Raw genomic sequence first — 18,226 nt, forward strand, 5'->3', positions numbered from 1 at the left:
TATACACAATGGAATACTACTCAGCCATAAAAAAGGATGACATCATGCCATTTGCAGCAACATGGATGGAACTAGAGAATCTTATACTGAGTGAAATGAGTCAGAAAGACAAAGATAAGTGCATTTCTATCATTTTAAAATTAGATTGCACATACAAGTGACATCATATGATATCTGTCTTTCTCAGTCTGACTTCTGGGATACTTTCTAGCTCCACCCATGTTGCTGCCAAACATGAATGGTCAGATTTTTTAAAGTGTAAAGACATCCCAGGACCCAAAAGTTGAAACGTGCCCTTTCTGAACAACTGAGATGGTTTAAAAGTTCAAAATCTGTTTTGATATGCTTTCAAGGCCTAAAGTCTGATGGAAATCTCTTCGAATGAGGGCCAAACCTCCATGGAACCAACCTCTGTGAATGTCCCCAGCACTCAGGGTGCCCGTGTGCCCTAGCCGCCTTGCCTCGTCATCACATTCTCCTTCTTAACGTGTGTCAACTGTGACCTCTCCAGTGGGGTCTCCGAGTCCCACCTCCCCTCCCCACAATGGGAGCCCTGCTGGGCAGCCTTGCTGAGAGCCCAGGGGTGCACCTCCTTGTATGCTGGCAACACCTGTCTTCATCCTGGCACCCAGTACACAGCCCATGTTCAGCCCCACCACACCTGTCACCATCACCACCTTCATACAAGCTGCTCCATCCTAACAGAAATGCCTCTTTTAGCTCTTAGAAACGTTTCCAACGAGCTTACCACATGCCAAGTGGGTTTCATAAAAATAGGTAAAATAGCTCAAGTAGGAAAGGATGGCCAATCTCAGAATCAGATAAATATTTCTATTTTTGTTTTTTCTTTTTAGGGTCACATCTGAAGCATATGGAAGTTCCCAGGCTAGGGGCTGAATTGGAGCTACAGCTGCTAACCTACACCACAGCCACAGCAATGCAGGATCTGAGCCATCTTTGACCTGTACCACAGAGCACAGCAACACTGGATCTGAGCCACATCTGCAATCTCTGCTGCAGCTTGCAACAATGCCGGCTCGTTAACCCACTCATCAAGGCCAGGGATTGAACCGCATCCTCATGGATCATACATCGGGTTCTTAACCCACTGAGCCACAATGGGAACTCCAGAAAAGTATTTTTAAAAATCCTTAAACAGAAACCAAATGACCTTTATAGCAATTACATCACAGGAAGCTGTTGCACAGTTGACCCTTGAACTTTGGGGGCTAGGGGTGCCCCTCCCACTCACGGTAAAAAAAAAAAAAAAAAATCTGTGTATAACTTTGCAGTCTGCTTTCCATACTGGAGGTTCCAAAACTTGGGACTCAACCTACTCCATATCATGTAATACTGTAGTATTTGCTATTGAAAAAAAAATCCGGATATAATTAGACCCGTGCAGCTCAAACCTGTGTGATTCAAGGGCCAACTGCAACTACAAACACATGTGCACAGACACATCCATAGAGCTATCAAAATGGACTTTATTCTTATTGCCTAAGCCATCAAGAGTAGTTATCAGCGTGACTTAACAAAAAGCCTAAGTAACTTTTCGACGCTGAATTTTAAAAAGTCACAAAACCATCAGGAAAAGGTTACTCTCACGTCTCATTAGAAAGGTTTGGGATGGGAAGATACCAGCTGTGGGAACCTCCTTAAAGCCTCTCCACGGCAAGACGATACTCAGACAGTCTTATCCCCACTCCCACCTGCCCGGACGGGCCAGGCCTGAAGGATCGGGAGCTCCAGGACACTATGCCTCACACATGGGGGGGCCTGGGGGCTGTACCAGCAGTCAGAGGAATAAAGAATAAAAGCATCAGGAGGAGGCAAGGTGGATTTCCCAAAATAACCCACAGCATCTGTACCAGGTGATGGAAAAACATTTGGCTCAATACAAATAGGATAGGGATACTTTTTAATCACAAAAGAAAATCTCCTTAAATATCCTATAATCCAGTCTACTTTCTTCTCCAAGAAGTTGAGGCATATAATCTTTCATTAATGGATTGCTGGTGCCCTTTTTAATACCAGCACTCTTACAAACAAAATTTGGTTAAGTTACATGTGATAATACATCTGGGGACACAGAAATACATATTTAAGGATCCCTTGCCGTTTTGGACTTAGGCAGCAGTTTAAGTAAATGTTAAGAAGACAGGTAACAAAAAGATTTGCTTCTCTCTGAAAACAATAACACCTGTTTTGTAGTGTGTTTATCTCTTACACACACATTTCATCAGAAATGTAGGCCGTCAAGTCGGAGGCCAAGCCATCTGGTGGGAAAAGATGACTTTCTGCTGTGTGCACAGAGCTCATCCACATCAGCAAACATGAGCTGAAGTCCACAAATACATATTGATGCTCAACTAGGCAGGGCGCAATAACTGGCAATAAGAAATCCCAAATGCTTATTGGAAGATTTGAGAGTCACAAATTAAAAAATTAAAAAGAGACTTTCATATATTCTAAAATGAGTATCTGAGATTTTACATCACTTCAAATGACACTAATTCGGGTTGTCTCGAAGGCTAGACACACGTGCACACACACAGACACATAAACACACACAGACACACACACGGACACGTCAAAAAATTTCCAAGCTGATAGTGCTGCTCACATCCAAAAGATAAGTCAATTTTTCTTCTCCTATGTTTTTATTTTTATTTTTTGGCCACTCCTAAAGCATGCAGAAGTTCCCAGGGACTGAATCCAAGCCATAGCAGCGACCTGAGCCACACAGTGACAATGCGGGATCCTTAACCTGCAGAGCCACCAGGGAACTCCCCAATGTTTATTTTCTTACACTGATTATCAGTCACTTAAATAGTCAATCCTGGAAGTTCCCTTGCGGTGCAGCAGGTTAAGATCCTGTGTTGCTGCAACTGCAGTGCAGGTTAAATCTCTGTCCCAGGAACGTCCACCCACTGGGCCATGGGAGAGGCCCAAAATAAATAAATAAATACTAAAAAATAGTCCATCTCAAGTGCAGTTGTCCATGGGTTCTTGATAAATACAAATAGGACTGAATTGAATACGACCTTTTTAAAGTAGGCAGGTATCACACACACCACACACCAGTCCAAGGAGGTTGGATCAGATCAAAAGCAGGACAGACACTGCTCATGTTCAGACTCAGACCTCCCTTCCTTCCAACAATGCCTGCAAGTAAATAACTAAGTGCCTCCCTAGACATGTGTGCCTTTCTCTCCTCTTCACTGCCCTTGTTCCTGATGCAAACCCGGCCCTAGCTGCTTGACCTTTGCCTTCACCTGGGGGCCCTCTGGATCAAGCCCAAGACATCTGCTTTGAGTCTTGAAGCTCATCTCCATCCCAGAGTCGTCCCTAAAGTTCCCTCAGCACAGTCTCTCAAAATCTCCCAGCCACTCTTTCTCCCACTCTCAACACACTGTCATTTTCACAACCTGTACCCCGAGCCTCCTCCTCGCATCTTTAAAATGCCCCAGATCTATCAGATGCCAGAGGAACTCTGGTGCCTGTTTCCCACCCCTGTCTTGGGTAGGCTTGACAGCTGCCCTGCTGGACCCCTTGGTTGAGCGGACGCCCCATCAGCGCCGAGATGGTGCAGACCTTGGCCGTGAAGGTCTGCGGAGCCCAGCAGGTGAGCTGCTTCTCCCTCCCGCGTCCCTACTCATGTCCCGCTTTGCGTCCCCCTCGTCTTCACTGGGACCATGGACAGATGACAAAGACGGCAGCCCGGTCATTGATGGGAGGCTCGGCTGCCAACTGCGAAGAGAAGAAAGGAGTGGACGGGACCTCTTCTCCCCAGCACCTTCCTGGAAGCAGATACACGTGTTCTCACGTGGGCTTGAGGTCACGTCTCACATGGAGGCGGAGGTGATCTGCCTCCACTAGAGAAGTGCCCCACCCACGTCCTCTTGGGACGTCCGCCAGTCAATCCAGTGAGGTGGCTTCTTCAACGACCTCTGGTGCGCAGCTGAAGAAACAGGCGGAGAGAGATGAAGGTACCACACCGGTCACCTGGGATACAGACCAGGTGATCTGGCTCCTGGAACCTGTGCCTTAGACCTCATCTCCAAAGTGTGGCTACCCAGGAAACGAGGGAGGCTGGCGAGGTGCACAAGGGATGTCTGGACAAAGTATAGACATCAATGGGGACCCGGCATCTCACACACTACTGGGGGGCTATTTCTTCATCATTCAGTGGGTTGTCAATGTTTGCTTGGTTTGGAACAGAAATTTGTCCCTCGCATTGACTTTATAATGGCTCAGTTCACTGTCTTGCGTTCTTTAGGGGGCCCTATTTCATGTCTGAGAGGGCAATCAAGCAGCAGAGAAGATCTTACATTAAAATGATACAGATTCTGGGAGTTTCCTGGTGGCATAGCAGGTTAGGGATCCAATGTTGTCACTGTTGTGGCTTGGGTTCAATCCCTGGCTCAGAATCCTTCTGTATGCCACAGGCACAGCCAAAACAAACAAACACCAAAAAGAACCCCCCAAAACCCCCAATGATAGAGACAGATTTGGTTACAATATGAAAGAGACACTTATAAGAGCTGGGTGAGGAGACCTGAGGGGGCAGACCCCCCCACAGCCCCGACCCTGCCAAGTTGCAACGTGAACCCGAATCACATGCAAATGCCCAACAGCCTCCGAAGCGCAGGGGTATCCAGCTTAGAAGTTAATGAGCCATCTTTGCTTTCCCTACGTAAGCAGCTTCGTAGGCATCCGGGCAGGAAGAAATCACTCAAGGGTCGAGCTCAGAGGAGGTGTGTGTGCGGTGATGAATCTGGGCCCGGCTGAGGCTCTGGTCCTGAAGATGCAGCTCTTCATGGCCTGGAGGACCCCGGGCTGTCGGCGAAGGCTGAGCGGCCACTCGAGAGCCTCGGCGTAATCACACCGCCCCCGGCTCCTGCTTTCTTGAAGGCAGAAAGGCAGCCCATACACATTTAACCAGGTCTTTGGAAAAGGGCCGTTTTTGTGACCTGTCACAAAACCGAAGTTTATGAGAAATGCAGCTTGACACATTCGGAACAACAGTTGGGGAAACTGTTTTCGAAACACGCAGTCGCTGTCTGCAGTTGGTCCCATCCCAGTTTCCAGAAGGGGAGATGCTTCGGTCCTGCTTTGAGGTCACACAGGTAGCTTGAAGTCCAGGCTACCCAGCGGCACCTCTTCCCCCACAGCCTCCCCTCTCTTCCTCCTGAAGATGCCTCCTCTTTTCTGTGTCGCGAAAGAGAAGCTTTACGTTTTAGAAGGTCCTTAGACTTGCAGACAAGTTGGGAAGGTAATTCAGAGGCTCTCTGACGTGCTGCTCACCTGTCTTTCTCTGTCACACATCTGACGGCAAACAGGGACCCGTGACTGACCCAAGTCCACACTTCATGCAGACTTCCTCCGTTCTCCCCCAACGAACCGTTTCTGTTCGGAGAGCTCATCTAGGACCCCGGCTGCCTTCGGTCATCCTGTCCCCGGGGCTCCTCTGGGCTGTGACAGGGCTCAGGTTTCCCTTGGTTTTGACGACTGGCAGCTTTAGAGTGCCCGGATGCCCTGAGTTGGGACCTGTCTGATATTTTCTCAATACTAGGCTGAGACTATGAGTTTTTCCGAGGAGTGGACCCCAGAGATAAGGTGCCATGGGCACCACATGGCATCAAGGGTCCGCACTGGCACTCTGCAGACGGTGACCTTGATCACCTGGCTGAGGTCTTGCGCGGCAGGTTCCCTCACTGAGGTTTGCTCCCCACCCCACGTTGTCCACCTGGCAGGTAGCCCCACAACCAGGACGCCCTTGAGGGGTAGAGTCAGGCAGCAGCTCTTCGAGGGGGGTGGGTCTACGGAAATGACGTGCAATTCTTGTGCCAGGGAAATGTACTTCCCTTATTTTTTCCTTTATTCAATTATTTGTTTTATATTCCTATGGACTCATGAATATTCATTTTATACTTTGGATCATAATCCGAGACAACGTCGCTTCGTTGTTCAGATCTGCTTCAGACGTAGCCACTGAGAACTCGTCCGGTTGGCTCCTGTGTCCTTTCGACCTACCACCATCACCGCTTTTTCCCCTTTTCCTTTTCTCTTAACCACCCCTCCTTCCCCCCCAACCCCAATAGTCTGCAGAAGCCCAGGTTTACAGAGTGGAATTCCACCGCGTTGCGTCCGCAGGCCTCAACCCTGACCGTGAGTCAGACTAAGTCAGGCGTGACGCACGGAGGTAGTGAATGCTATGATGACCCTAAAGACCAGAGGAATATGGAAAGAATTCAAATATAACGGAGCCAGAAGTGGATGTGCGGGATGAGACGGAGTGGCCAAGTGCCCTGAGAAGGCAGGGCAGACCTCAGAGCGGCTGTGGGATCGGATCGGACAACCAGGAACGGGACTGGGAGCCTGGGGCATGACAGACCCCTTCAGAGTTGTGATGCAGCTCCTGTAGGACAGGGTGAGACTGAGTTTCAAAAACAAGAAACCAGTCACTGTCCCTACCAGGGGCTGCCCTGGTTGTGAAAAACCCTCAGTCCCCTATGAAAATATCCTTGAAGACACCGAGGAGCTGGCCCCAAACCGTCCCATGTCAGCTTTCCTCAGCACATGAGCAGCACCTTCGAGCTCCAGAAAGAGCTAGAATTCAGTACAGAAATGGTTTAGAGAAGAAAACTCAAATATTACTATGTTTATGAAAAGAAGCTTGTGCAGCTTAAATGTTTATGAGATATGCTAGTTTCACATCAGATTTGTCCTACTGATTTTCAGGTGTAATTAGCAATGGCTCTAGAGAGGTGGTTGTAGTGAAACTCTCCCTGAGGCTGGACTCAACAGTATAGCATTTAAGAAATTATACGAACAGGAGTTCCCTTCGTGGTCCAGTGGTTAAGAAACCCAGTTAGGATCCATGAGGATGAGGGTTCGACCCCTGGCCTTGCCCAGTGGGTTAAGGATCCAGCATTGCCACCACCCTGAGCTGTGGTGTAGGTCAAAAACATGGCTTGGATCCCGTGTTGCTGTGGCTGTGGTGTAGGCTGGCAGCTACAGCTCCGATTAGACCCCTAGCCTGGGAACCTCCATATGCCGAGGGTGCAGCCCTGAAATAGCACAAAAAAAAAAAAAAAAAAAATAAAAAGAAATTGTAAGGACAACTACATTTATCTGTTACGTTTACCTTATTTGATTTATAAAAATTATTCAGATTCTGGGAAGCTTTTGTCAGTCAGACAACTGGAGTAATTAAAAAGGAAATCGAATATATTTAATTTATAAAAATAGATTAATCTAAAAAATGAAAAAATGAACTTAGTTTGTAAGTGGGATTAATGTTGATCCAAAATCCCTTAAAGGCACTTGTTCACATTTGCTTATTGGGACGATAAGATTTGTGAGTTGAGCTAAAAGTTAAAGGAAGATAACAGTTTCTTCATTTATAACTTTCATCAACGGCCATATTAATTTTTTAAACAAAGTAATATTTTAAGGAGGTTTTTCTTCACTCAAAAGAACTTTCGGGCTCCAAGAAGCTTAGGCCAATGGATTTACATGTGAAGGAGAAAATAAAAGTCTATCTAAAATTCAACCATTTGACGTGACTACTGTCAAAAGTGTGCTCGCTCTGTAAGGGCACGCTTTACACCCACACGCACACTTGTGTAACCACGTGTAAACGGAAGCCCATCACAGACACCGTTTATTTACTGCAGACTTTCTGCCCCATCCTCATGTTCGCGTCCTTCCCTCCTCGTGGGCCCCGCCAGGCCGAGCCCATTACAACCTGCGTCTGAGCTTTCACACTTCCTCTGTGCTCACGTAACGGTCCACACACGCAGGTTTGGGCTCTAGGGTTACCTGTTGTGACCTCCATCCCTCTGCATCACTCTTCTCGGGCAGCGATGCTCACGGCAGCCCAGGTAACCCGGCCTAGCCCCACCCCCGTGCTCGCTCGCAGGGCTGGGGGATAGGCCTGGCCCATCGAGGTGCCTCCAGGCTGTGTCAACTCCGGACAGCCTCGGGCCAGGGCCACACCCGCCTCTCTCGGCCTCCCCTTGGGCCGCTGTGTGACCGGCCACGCCCGGGCTGGTCTGTGGAGCTCTCCACGCCTCAAACCCCACCAGCCTCCTGCGGTCCTTCACCAGAAAGAGCGGCGGGCAGAGGCTGTGCGCCGTCGCCACGCAGAGAGCAGACACCGAACTTCTCCGACCTCAGAACGTTGCCTTTGTCTTAGAATCTCTATCTGGTTTATTTCTTCCTCTGGGGCCTGGAGGCGGCGTGTGGCTGAGTCCATGTTACGAGTCAAGGCAAATGCCGTTTCCCGCTGAGGCCGGGTGAGTTGTAAGCAGGGTGGGCTTGGAACCTGTGCAGCCCTGATGGCGAATCTAGCCCACGGCACAGAGCAGCGCCGCGGCTTTGGGCAAGTCGCTTCACAGGTCTGGGCCAGAGCTTCAGCGTGGGCAAAATGGAGATCAAGGTCCTGTCCGTCTCGGAAGCCGAGGAAGGGCCAAGGGGACGGTGTGAGCGGGGCAGACCCCGCCAGGCCCGGCTCTCAGTAAGCCCGCAGCAAATCCAGCTGTTGTTCTTCCACGCTTGGTAATGCTGATACAGGATGTGGCTCATTTCTGAACTTCAGCAAGCTAAGGCAGATGAAAACATCTGTGACGCCTGCAACCCTCTGCCCTCTTTCCATCTGTCTCCTGCTTCCCCTCCTGGTCCCTTGCTGCCTTGTGATGTCCTTTTTTTTTTGCTTTCAGGGCCGCACTTGCGGCATATGGAGGTTCCCAGGCTAGGCGTCGAATCAGAGCTATAGCTGCCGGCCTGCGCCAAGAGCCACAGCCACAGCCACAGCAACGGTGGATCCGAGCGGCGTCTGTGACCCACACCACAGCTCACGGCAACGCCGGATTGTTAACCCACTGGGCAAGGCCAGGGATCGAACCCATGTCCTCGTGGCTCCTAGTCAGATTCGTTTCCACTGCGCCACGACGGGACCTCCCTGATGTTCTTCTTGATCCAGTTCCCTGCCTCCCTCTCCCCGCTCTTGCTCCTCTGCAGTCCCGTGCTCCCTGCCACTCCTACCCAGAGCCCTGAGGAGTGGTGGGTCGGCAGGTCTCTGGGTGCTGCCGTGTTTCTGTGTTTCGGCGACTCTACCTCACATGCTCTGAGCTGTGTCCCTGGGCTGACTTTCCTGCAGTGCAGTGGAAGGCCCGTCCCCACGGAGCCCAGGACCGAGGGGGGTCATGAGCCCCGGGTGCTGGTCCAGCCTGGACGTCAGACTCCTCTCCTCTCAAACAAGAGGCTTCAATTCACCAAACTCTTAGTCTCCTTCCACCTCCAAACCTTTATATGCACATTAGTGCTCTCCTGAGTCCTGAGTCTAAAATCCCTGTCAGCTCTCTTTGTTTTTATGTGAAATCAGCCCTTTCAGAAATGCAGTGGTGTTAGGGATAATTGACCGGCTTTGCAGCCGAAGCGTCTACTGCAGACCACATGCAAGAGGCCACGATCAGTGACGTCTCCACTGTCAGCCCACTGTGGCGGCGTGGTTAGGGGCCAACGGTGGCCGAGGGGTGAAACTCAGAGTCTGCAGCCTCGCATTAGCCCATGTTCCACAAGAACCATCTGCAAGAGCAGCTACAACGAAACACCTTTTACTTACGAAGCAGGAAAACATGAGAGAAAAATGTCAGGCTTGCAAACATTGCCCCCTATGTGCCCTCATATTTAAAGCGCAGGATGATACGTAAAGGCCAATATTGACGACAAAAGAGCTGCTGCTTGGACTTGGGTCCGAGGAGGACTTTCTGACCTGCTGCAAGAAAGGCCCATCATGAGATGGGAGTAGAATTGAGTCCATTGGGAGGGACCATTGCGGGGAAGAAAATGGTATCATAGCCATAGGGGTTAAATACCACCTTCCATCCATGTCTCATCTTCTCATCACCTGCTGAAGCCCCTGCATTTGTCACATCTTCAAGTGTGTTCCTTGGCAGGTAAATTCAAATGTGTTCATTTGCTCTCTCGATGACACCACCACCAAAAAGGTAAGGATGACACATCAGGCTTGCATTTCTTTTCAGAAAAAAAAAATCAGATTTCTCGACCCCCACCGGAGACCATCATCTCAGCGAGAGCTCGCTCACATCAGATATGGTAACCACACGTCTGTCTCGTCAACGAGACGAAGGGAAGAGCTCACTACTGCATGGGTAATGGTTTCCATTATGCCAAAGGAAGACTGTTTTGCCAAAATAAAAATTACCAAAGCCAAAATGATGAAATACAGTGTGGCTCCATTATCACGCACTCTATCAGGAGTGAAAACACTGCTTAGAAATGACTTTCCTCTGTACATCTGCTTCCATCTGCACACCTAAATTTAAAACAACCGGCATCTGCCTATGCAGCCGCATATATTACAAAAGGATTCTAAACCTTGTATTTGGGGGCCCCTGGTTCACGCCCACATTCTAAAATCAGCTTCCCTACGGCAGGCAGGAGGCAGCCAGGCTCTGTGCGGTGTTCCAAGCGTGGAGCCCAGGGTGGGGCCCAAAGGGCAAACTCAGTATCTGATTAAGCCAAAATGTACTTCCCAAAGTGTCCACTCGGGGGAGCATCTGAGCTTCCCGCATCTTTTCACCAAGTTATCAGGTCCCCTTAGCCCATGGCTCTCTGGACCTTTCCTATTCTGATGAGTCACACAGGTGTGTGCTAGTTTATCATTTCACACTTTTACAGAAGTTCCAGGTCCTTAGGGTTTTATTTCGGTGGGACAAGCATTGTGGCGTAAGAACCGAGGCCTCCGCTGCCTGTGGCTAACGAAGGGAATGCCCCACCCAGATGACAGCACAGCGAAGGTCTGGAGGGGACCTGGGAGCAGGCTGCTCAGACAAGCATCCTGGCTGTGCTTCCTACAAGCCCTGTTTTTTTGTTTTGTTTTGTTTTTGGTTTTTTTTGTCTTTTCTAGGGCCACATTGGCGGCATAATGGAGGTTCCCAGGCTAGGGGTCTAATCGGAGCTGTAGCTGCCAAGCCTACACCAGAGCCACAGCAACTCGGGATCTGAGCCATGTCTGCAGCCCACACCACAGCTCACGGCAATGCCGGATCCTTAACCCACTGAGCAAGGCCAAGGATCGAACCCGCAACCCCATGGTTCTTAGTCGGATTCGTTAACCACTGCGCCACGACGGGAGCTCCACAAGCCCTGTGGTCTTAAGTTCTCTGAGTCTCGGTTTCCTCGTCCTTAAAATGGGGCTAACAGTGGCACCCACGTCACAGTGTTAGAAGAATGATTCAACGAGTTGATACTGATAGAGAGCTTGGGACAATGATCGGTACACAGTGAGCATTAAGTAAGTGTCTACTGAATCCCCATCTTATAACTGAATCACAGATGCTCCACCTTAACAACATTGGAGAGGAGGCCGTGGGTGCCGGTGTCACTGGGCTGGGTGCATGGGGGGAACCGGATGGGAAACCATGGACAGCTTATTACATTCCCGCCTCATTACCACACTGCCATGGGGCTTCTCACAACAACGGAGCAGCTGTCCATCCACTCTCCTGGAGCACAGGTGCCCTAGTACCCATCACTCACCCCCAGAGGTAGCATGTTGTCTGTTGTGTAAAGACTGTTCTACCAGGGTTTGCTGGAAAAAATGCTGCAAAAATGCTGGATGTGTGTACATGTTACTTTCCTATTGCTGCAGCGACACGTTACCGTAAACTTAGTGACTTAACGCAAATGTATTCTCTTCCAGTTCTAGAGGTTAGAAGTCTAAGATCAGAGTGTGGCCAGGGCTGTGTTCCTTTTGGCGGCTCTCGCAGGGACTGTCCCCTTGCCTTTCCAGGTTCTCTGCGTTCCTTGGCTCGTGGCCGCCCTCCCCTCCCCTTCCCTCCAGCCCAGGTCCCACGGTCACATCTCTTTTTTTGACTTTGACCCTCTTACCTCTGTCTTGTAACCAACACTGACTATGCTGGGCTGACCCAGATAACCCCAGACAAGCTCGCCGTACCCAGATCCTCAGCTGAGTCACAGCCGTGACGTCAGCTGCCGCTCACAGGCTCCACGGGGTGGGATGTTGACCTCTGGGGCGGGGGGCGGTCATCACTCTGTCCACCACAGGGGCCTCTCGACGTTTGAAAAGAAAATCAATTCAGATGCGGGGCTGTGAGGGAGTCAAGGAGGGGAAGGTGGTCCTGGAGGGAGAGGACTGATTCAGAGCTGAGGGTACCAACAGGGAGAAGACCAGTTATCAGTGTAGCTCTGGGTGAAGAGCAAGATGGTTTAACCTGGCGATGGAGAGCCAAGGTCTAGAGTTTCTTCTCGAGGGACAGGAGGAGTGGAGAATTATAGGTAATGAAGGAACTAGGTCAAACTAGTAAGAGCAGATAGGGATCTCAGGGTCAGGCGCAACGGAGAACCAGACGCCTAGAAGACACCAGACACCTCCCTCCCTAGAGCCTGACCCTCTCCTGGTCCGAACCTTCCGAGGATGGATCTGAGGCCAGAGTTTTCTAGAAGCCAAGCCTGGAGGGTGGTCTCTTCCTCCGGCCCAAACAGCCCCTCTCTGCAAAGGCCAACAACCCGCCCTCCTCAGGACCCCTGCCTGCCACCTGCCTGATGACTGTGACAGCACCAATGACCGTGAGCATGGTGTGAACCCACCCTGACCTGTACACCTGTTCACACCCCTGTGCTGGGGCCTGGAGGAATGGGATGTGGGATAATTAAAAACTATGAGAAAGGGAATGTATGGGTAGCTCTGACCGGGCCACTTTGCTGTAGAGCAGAAACTGGCACATCACTGTAAATCAAAGAATAAGAATTGCTTAAAAAAGACTTAACTGGAGTTCCCGTGGTGGTGCAGTGGAAACAAATCCAACTAGAAACCATGACGTTGCGGGTTCAATCCCTGGCCTCACTCAGTGGGTCAAGGATCTGGTGTTGCCGTGAGCTGTGGTATAGGTTGCAGATGTGGCTCGGATCTGGCGTTGCTGTGGTGTAAGTCGGCAGCTGTAGCTCCAATTGGACCCCTAGCCTGGGAACCTCCATGTGCATTGAGTACAGCCCTAAAAAGCAAAAAAAAAAAAAAAAAGATTTAACTGTTTTAAATCCATATTTTGTTTTGTTTTGAAGTAGATAGAGCTTCCAAGGCCTGAAAAGATTCCAGATTTTATCATATTTTTGTCCATTACTACTTTAGATTTTGCAAGGCAGTCATGCCCCCCTACATCCTCCAGCCCTGAGCCTGAGCCCACACGGCGGGCAGGTAGAGCAGGAATCTGCATTCTTACTCAGCTCTCGCGTCCTCAGAAAAACATGGACAAACACACCCGGGATGGGGCAGCCCAGACGGAGGACCAACAAACTGGGCCAGGCCTTGGGTCATGAGAGCCTCCTGCTGATGTGGCATCCACAGCCCCCACCCCCGCCTCTGGGTTTTAGAGCCAGGTTGGTGGGAGAGCCGGGCAGTTTTGCGGACATTGGGCCCAACAGCAAGTAAGGGAGTCGGGGAGAGGGCAGAGATATTTATCCCAAATGCCACCCAGCAGTTGGAGTAAACGCGAAGCAGGTGGGGTTGGCTTGCTGGCCTCCAGGAGGGAGAAGGATGACGGCCATGGAAACGCAGTGCTCCAGGGGGTCAGGGAGCATCTTCGCTCACTCGCCACGTGATGCTTTCCGGGCAGCAGGAAGAAAGGACACTAACTAGGCTGGGTGTTGTCCAGCTGAACAAGGACATGGACAACGCGTCCCTTTCTCATCCCTAGACGGCAGTTAACGGGCGCCCTCTGCATCCACAGTTCCCACAGCCACGGATCCAATGAAACCCGGATCAGAAATATTTGAAAAAAAAATATTCTGGAAAGTTCCAACAAGCAAAATCTGAATTTGCCATGTGCTGGTAATGACTTACTAGCATCAACACTGTATTTACAACTAGAGACAAAGTATTTGCATTGTATTAGGTGTTATGAGTAATCCAGAGAGAATTTACAGTATACAAGAGAATGTGCGCAGGTTTTACGTAAACACTCCATCCTTTTATCTGACGGACTCACGCATCCATGGATTTTGGTACCCACAGGGGGTCCTGGAACCAATCCGTCCACAGATACCGAGGGACAATTACGCTGGCTTTCACATGGCCTTCAATAAGTGCTGCTATTCTTTTCAGTGACAGCCACCAGAGGTGACAGTGCAGTACCCAGGAGGAATTAAAAGCCCTTCCATGATTTTCCAGAACCTCACCGCTTTCAAGTGAGACAATGACTGTACCCTGCTCACCTGTGTCTCCCCGTGGGGGGTGACTTTCCCACTTCCCTTGAGATGAGAGACAGCAGAAATACCTCTCTGAAAAATAGTGGATTCTAATAAGTTCATCATGTGTGCTATTCACTGTCTAATTTCTAACCTAAACTCTCCCCGTGAGTGACTTCAGAGGTGGAGAAGCGTTGTGTGCCCTGAGTGGAATCAGGCAATTACAGCGGGTTTTCACTGACTACTTCCATCTCTAGGAGATCCATGTCAAAGGTCTTTTCTGCAGAGAAGAATGTGCAATATTTCAGGAGGTCAAAACCTAAGATACTGAAAGACACTGAAAGCTAATTTTGGACCTAGAAAAGGAAAAAGAAATTAAGTTTTGTCTTTTTTTTTTTCAAGAGAGAAGAAATAATGATAGGAAATATCAGAAATTGATTTTTTTTTTCTTTTTCTGGCCACATCTGTGGCATGTGGAAGTTCCCAGGGGTCAAACGGGAGCTACAGCTGCCAACCTAAGCCACAGCCATGACAACCCCGGATCCAAGCCGCATCTGCGACCTATGCCGAAGCCTGTGGCGATGCCAATAAGATTTCTGACACCCCAAGTTTCTCAGGAAGAGAAGACAACAGTAAAGAACATTCCAGCCTGCAACGGTGCCGCATTAAATCATACGGTGGGGAAGTGGGTGTGCTTTACACGTGCCGTGATGAGTCACACCTTCCTAAACATGAGTCAGTCACCTTGCCTGCAGGAGGAAATCATCAGAAAGCAATACTGGGCGAAGGGCACCTTTTAAATTCCCAATAGAAATAAATGTGTGGGAAGAAAAGCGTCGTGCCTTTTCTAGCCTCAGGTGAGCTAAACTGTTTAGATGAGGTTGCTGCTTTATCCTGGGAAGAAGTTGCATCACTGAGCCTACGTGCCCAGATCCCGACAAGACGCATGGAAAGGGGCTCGATTTTGAAGGATGGATGAGGGCCACGATCCCAGCTTTCCTCAGACGGTGGCACAGGGAACAGGGGTCACAACTTCCTCCAGCCTCTGAGAGATCCACTAAATATCCCAAGCTGGTAACTGCAAATGGAGAGAAACGCAGACATCTGAGATATTCTTGTGGCAATCTTCACGCTCTCGTGCTGGCTGCCTCTGGACGCCTCTGGCATTGGCCCAATCCTTGTCAGCTTCAGGAGCGCACCTGCAGGGTCCCTCCATCTGGGCCCCAGTGAGCTGCCCCCCAGGCTTTTGCAGGAACGTTGGACAAGAAGGTAATGCTGCTGCCCACCACCCACGATGGGTGCTTCGGAATGAATATTTTTGTCCCCCTGAAATTATGGTAAATCCCTAAGCCTCAGGGTGACGGTAGCTGGAGATAAGGCTTTTAGGAGGTAAGGAAGCTTAGATGAGCTCCTACAGGTGGGGTTCCAGACCCCGAGGCCTGGCGGCCTTGTAAGGAGAGGAAGAGGTGCTCCTCCCACGTCTGCGTCCCTGTCCCCTCTCTGCCATGTGCGTCTGAGAAAAGGCCAGGGGACAGCCCTCTAAAGACCAGGAGGGGAGGCCTCCCCAGGAACTGGATTGCTTGGCGCCTTGATCTTGGACGTCTAGCCTCCAGAACTCAGAAGACATAAATGTCTGAGATTAAGTCACCCAGGCGGTGGTATCTCGTTAGAGCAGCTGACCGATACACCCCAGCTGCTCAGACACACAGAGCATCTAGGGGTCTTGACGGCACACACTTGTTGGGCCTCGCTGCAGGAGAACTTGCAGGTCCCAGTGAGGCAGACCACACTTTGAGATGCTCTGACCTCCGTGGCCCGGGGTTGGGGGGCATGAGGATGAGCAGGTCATGGCTCTCCACCTGCGCTGCCTGTGGCCTGCACGGGGAGCCCCACCTCCACAAAGGGCTTTACCTCCACCGACCTGATTTGAAAGGTCAATTAGCAGGAACTGTCCCTTGTTTGTAAGAAGCAGAGGGCAGTGCCTGCTCAGGGTCTGGCCCCAGGTGGGACACGGAGTGCCCTCCATGGGTGCCACCTGCTCCCCTGCTTCCCTTCCTGTCTGGTCACTGTCAGGCCCGTTGACGCTCCCTCCTGACCGCTCTCACCCGCCCTTTCCTCCCTGCTGCCCTTTGACCTGTGGTCAGTGTTTATCAGCTTGGGGATGGACCACCGCCACAGCCTCCTTACTGCCTCTGCCTCCACTCCTCTTCCCTCAGTCCACTTACTCCCGTTCATCTAGCGTGTAGATCCGTGCGCATGACTTTGCCTTATGAATGTGGATTCTGATTCTGTTTCCCGGCTTTCAGCAGCCTTCGTTGTCTTGCACAAGTCGACAGTAAATCACATGCATTCCCTTTTCAGGTAAAATAGCTCGTTTTCCAGCCTCTGTTCCCATCGTCTCCTTCCCCTCCTGTCTCTGCTTTTACTGCAACGGCACACGCTGCTAATATCCAGCCTCGAGGCCCCCTCCTCTATGGAGCACCCATTGATTGTCCCATATGCGAAACACCGGCGTCCTCTAAACATCCACGGCCAATGGCCTGCACGACATGCACGGCATCTGTGACATGCGCAGAGGCCCTTCTCACAAGGTATTTGCAGCTACCGCAGCAGACGTGAGCTCTCTGGGGCAGAAGCCCTGACGCATTCAGCATCACTTAGCACGACATCTAGCACAGAGTAAATGGCCGCTTTTTGGAAGGACTCCTGGAGGAATGCGCGAGCAGGTGGATGGGTGAATGGTCTAAACAACATGGAAAGTCCTGTGCCAGGGTCTGTGGTAGTCATGCGTGCTGCTCACCACCGGCTGCCAGTTCTTTACCTCTGAGCACCTGGGAGTCTGGCTCCTTCGGGTCCCCTGTGGTTGGATGGGGCCATGAGCCTTGCTGTAGCCAACGAACTGGGAGCAGAAGTTCCTGTGTGGCTTCCAGGCTGGACTGTCCACGTGCTGGGATAAAACCATCCAGAATCCACGTGCCCACTGACACTGGGACGAGTGACTTTGAGAAGGAAGGTACTGCTTCATCAGTCTGTGAGCCTGAGACACCCCCACTGCTGTGAACAGACCCCCCTTCTTCTGGCGGTGGGCGTGTTGGCTGAGTGAGAAATTAGAACTCTTTGTTTTAAGCTGCTGAGAACTGGTGGGGATTGGTTCCTGGGGCATGACTTCTCTGTCCCAACGGGTACAGCCCCTGGGATGTCTTCCTCACTGCGCATCTGCATTTCGTGCTCAGCTTCTAGCCATAACCGTGCCCCTCTCTCCCCCACCTCTGACCTTGACGGTGACCTCTGATCACTCATCTGAGTTTAGGAACCTCAGAGGACTCCCCCGGGGCTGAGGCTTTGCTTCCTGCTTTCTATTTACAGCTAATGCCCCCTGGGGCCCACAGCTCACGGCTGCACCATCTGCCTGAGCCTGGGCTCACTCCCGAGTTTGAATGCACTGGGCCAGGGTGGAAGGGGGAGATTTGAGGGTGTTGGGCACTGGCTTGGTTGACTTGTTTTGCTTTTGTAAAGAAACCTGGGACTTAAAGGCACAGAATCTTCGGGGTGAACAGATACACACTACTATGTGTCAAAGAGACAACAAGGACCTCCTGCATAGCACAGGGAACTCTACGCAACACCTTACAATCACCTATAATGAAAAATACACACATACATATGTATGTTTATACACACACACACACACACACGTATAACTGAATCACTTCGATGTACACCCAAAACAGTGTAAAATCAACTACACTTCAGCTTGAAAAGGGCACAGAATCTGTTCTTTCATGTGCTTTTTTTTCCTTTTAAACTAGCGAATGGCAGAGGAGGCGGAAACGAGTCACCAGGGCGGGTTTCACGTGTGTGACCTGTACACAGGCGATCTGAATTTGCAGGGCTCAAAGCGAACCCAACGTGTGGGGCCCCGTGTTCCAAAACTATGAAGAATTTCCAGACAAGGAAGCATGGGCCTTTCTGAGCGCTAGGACCTGCC

At 50.6% G+C, this 18,226-nt stretch overlaps 1 protein-coding gene across 7 annotated transcripts in view; it reads right to left on the bottom strand.

The window, feature by feature from the left end:
* Positions 1-18,226, bottom strand: part of DSCAM (DS cell adhesion molecule) — a 744,988-nt gene that overhangs the window by 191,730 nt on the left and 535,032 nt on the right. The gene's annotated exons all lie outside the window — the stretch shown is intronic.

This window comes from Sus scrofa, chromosome 13 (assembly GCF_054392235.1).
Source record: "Sus scrofa isolate SSC_HxYL_T2T_F1_AM1 chromosome 13, Sscrofa_HxYL_maternal_Yorkshire_Landrace_v2.0, whole genome shotgun sequence".
Lineage (NCBI taxonomy): Eukaryota > Metazoa > Chordata > Mammalia > Artiodactyla > Suidae > Sus > Sus scrofa.